The sequence below is a fragment of the Teleopsis dalmanni genome, chromosome 2, assembly GCF_002237135.1.
Source record: "Teleopsis dalmanni isolate 2A chromosome 2, ASM223713v2, whole genome shotgun sequence".
In the NCBI taxonomy this organism is placed as follows: domain Eukaryota; kingdom Metazoa; phylum Arthropoda; class Insecta; order Diptera; family Diopsidae; genus Teleopsis; species Teleopsis dalmanni.
Genome location: NC_051847.1, coordinates 172937795 through 172941746, shown reverse-complemented (window position 1 = coordinate 172941746; position 3952 = coordinate 172937795).

The following is a 3952-nucleotide window of genomic DNA, read 5'->3' as shown; positions in this document are numbered from 1 at the left end:
TGTTCTTAGAGCTATATTTATAATTAATTGTTTTTCTATTACCTCGCGAAATGTATCCCAACACGTTTTATAATTGTAAGTATTAATGTTCGTATTGTTAATAGTAAGAGTTGCGCTGTAAACTAGTACTATCGGTGAGTGGTCAGAGGACAACTCAAGGCTGGAGTGAATGGAAAGGCTACAAGTTACATTTATGTAAAAGATTTGGGGAAATTTAAGTACGTGTTTTTGGTATTTGAGAACTTAGGAGGACAATAAACAGCAGCCAATTTTAATAGACCATGGGAATCTTCAATCATTATTGTGGTCGCTTGTATTTGTTCTGTACTATGATTTTCTGATTCAGAGCTAACTATAAAGTTTTTTATGAAGATGGCAGTTCCACCGTGTCCTTTTCCGTCGGGATGATTGGTTTGAAATATTGTGTAATTTTCTATTTTAACATAGCTTTTATCAGACAAATGCGTTTCTGAGGTTAATAGTATGTCGATCGAACTTGAGTACAAAAAAGTTTTCAATTCATTGATATGTCTACTTATCCCGTTTGCATTCCATACTACTATTTTCAATTCATTGAACTTACCCATTGATTTTTGTGACCAACACCGTAAAAATGTTCATCATTCCTGACATTTGTGTTATCAATGTTTTTATCAATTCTTTCAACTCTGCAAGTTCTTGGTTGTAAGAGTTAGATTCAACAGGTGCTTGACGCGTAACTTGGGCATATGATAATGTTTGTGGGATGTTGGCATTTGTGTTTTGAGCAGTTGCGTTGTTTGTTGAGTTGAAAGATTGTTGATGACTTGTTTGGACGGGTGTTACTTTTTCTCTTATGATTGAATATCGTTTAATTTTAAGTGATTTGCACACCTCACATCCCTTGTAACATAGTTGGCTGTATGCTTTTCTCCGCATAAGGCACAGCTTATGTTTTCAGAATTTCCTTTTGGTGGACAACTGGCGGTTTTATGATTTTCTTCACATTTAACACAAACCGGTGACTTGGTACAGAAATTTTCCATATTTTTGACAGTTAGAACATTGAGGTATGACTTTTTGAGAGCGAGGTGGCTCAAATTGAATTTTGCAGTGAAGTAAATATTTAATTGAGTAAATTTCTTTATTATTCACATTTTGTTTTAATTCTAAAGAGAATAAATTTAATGGCCTCTTAGTTCGTGGTTGTAATATGTTTTGGATATTTATGATTTCATGACCGTGTTCATCATGAAGGCGTTTTTAATTTCATTTGTATCCACTGAGTAGTGCATGTCGCGGAGGAAGACTTTAAAACCTCGTTCTTCCTTAGGTTTATATGTATAGTATTCGGTATTTTATTTCTTTAAGCAGCTTTATTATGCTGGTGTAATAAGTTGAGTCAAATGGTTGCAGTTTGACTTCATTATTTGGTAATACTTTTATTTCATATTTGCAATTCGGTATTGCGTCAATTGCCTTTATTAAAATGTCTAGTCTCTCTACTTTTTGAATAAAAAGAGGTGGAGGTTTGGTTTTTTTAATTTGTTTTGTTGCATCATTTTCGTTGCTGTCGCTCTCTTCACTATTCACTTCGCCGTTATCATGTTCGTCAGAGTTTGCTGATTAGACGATTGCTCTTTTTGCTTTTGTTTCTTGATCCTCTGTTTTTCTTTTTGATTATTAGGAGATGATCTATTTCTTTTTGTTGAAAGTGGAGTATATTGAGTGGTACTCTGCAATTTTTGCAAAGGCGGTGAAATTGTTGACATTATTGGTTCTTGCATTGATGATGTTGTTGTTATTATGCTAGTTGATAATGAGGTGGCAATTGTATTTGTTGTATTACTTGCAGGCAGACTGTATACAATGTTTTCCACAAATGTTTTTATGGGAATTTGGTTCGAATTTACAGGAACATTTAACGAAGTTGTAAAAGAATTACGTCTTACAGGTAGTGGTCTTTCATCCAACACTTTTTGTGAAGACATCTTTATGTTTTTGTGTTTTTTAATAAAAAATTTGTTAAGTTGTTCGTTAACTTACTTTATTAGCTGTGGCAATTTCACTAGCTATTTTCGCTATATTTGTTTCGTTTTTTGCTATGTGTACAGAATTTGTTTTGAGTTTATTATTTGTTTTTACGTCTTCTGTGCTAAGCATAATATAGCCATGTAAGCCATTTTCACTTATATGAGAGTGCCGACGTACAACTCTTTCATATTCGCTCATATATTAGATTTACAATTTAGTTACAATTTAGTTTATTTAATTATTTTTTAATTATTTAAAGTTGAAAATTTCCCAATAAAATTTATTTATTTCTATTTAAGTTTTTTAAGAATACTTGAAAATTACACTGTGGCAACACCACATTTATAATTTCTTACTTTCACTAAAATAGGTCATATGCTGTCTCTATCAGCTGTTTTGAGCCAGAACTCAATTTTTTTTGTTTTGGTTGTTTTTGCGAACTTAAAAATTTTTAATTTGTTTAACAAAAATATATATATTTACAAAAAATATAAAATATATAAAATAAATATACATATTTACTAAATCTTAATATCACCGTTCACTGGCACTGTTTTTAGTAGAATTTTTATATTTACGGTCTATCGCTCAAATGATCATAACTTTGAAATTTGTAATTTAATTATTTCCAATTAAAAAACAATAAAAGTTACGGAGTGTTCACTTTTCGCGGGCATTAATTATTAAAATATTTTATTGCGAAGGTTAGTTTTTTTTTTTTTTTTATATAAATTGTTTTATTATATATGATATTAAAGAACAATAAATAAAACAAAACAAGACATAAAGCAACTAGTTATTAGATAACTAACAAGCAATTTAAATTTAAACAGATTAGGCGATTCCACGCAATAATAACTTAATTGTAGTACATTTCAATGATTTAAGCCCAAAGATCGCACGGCTGTTGGCGCTTTAGACGGCGTATTGGCTCAGTTGTCGCTAGTTAATGCGCAGGTTAATGAACAGATTGAATAACACTTGAAACTTTTGATCGTCATTGCCTAGTTTATTGTAGCTGCTGACAAAGTCACTAACTTTTTTGAGGCATTGGCTGAAGTTACTGCCAAAGATACGGTGAAATTCGCTGTCCATATCGTTCGCTAAGATTGTCTGCGCTTGTCTGCTACCCGGAGTTGCTAGTGGAGTGTGAGATTGCTTCAGGGCTGAGGCGTAAAATATTTTGTTGGTGACAGTGACTTTGGGCCGCACAGTGGGAATAGGAGGTTTAGGGGAGAGGAGGCACCCTCCTTTGTTTGTACCTACTTATGATTTCTAACCTTTTGGAACAAGATTTGGCGCTGACTACATACCCTACCTGCCCGCAATTGACACATTTAACTCGAACTTCTATCTGTTTAAGTATAGTATCATTCACTGGATCTATTGATTCCACTTTCTCACTATTTGAACCTAACGGTGGTACTACTTTGCAATTAATTTAACGCAACAATACGGCATGTTGCAGTTACTTGCTACATGTGAGTACCTCTGACAGTTCCTGCACTGCACAGGCCAGTGCCTCTGAGCATCCTCAAATCCAATTCTGCATTAACAATAAATTTAAAATTTTTAAATTTCTTTATGTCCAGTTGCACCAACCATTTGAAAATTTTCAAGTTTGTATATTTTTTGTACAACTACATTTATATTAAGGTTATTAGTATAGTTAACAACTTCTTTCTCATCATAAGAGTGAGAAAGTTTATTAATTATTATTGTTAGTGGTTTTTCATTTACTGAAATTTATATTTTTTTCCAAAAGCATGAACGTCCTCTATTGTACTTGTATTAATATGTGTTACATTTTTGTTAACTATATTGATATTAAATTTTTTATGCCCTAACAGGCAAGATATGTTAGTAATTAACTTCTTTTGGGGAGTATTATATAATATAAATATTGGAGATAAGTTTTTTTTCTTATCTTTTGCCAAGT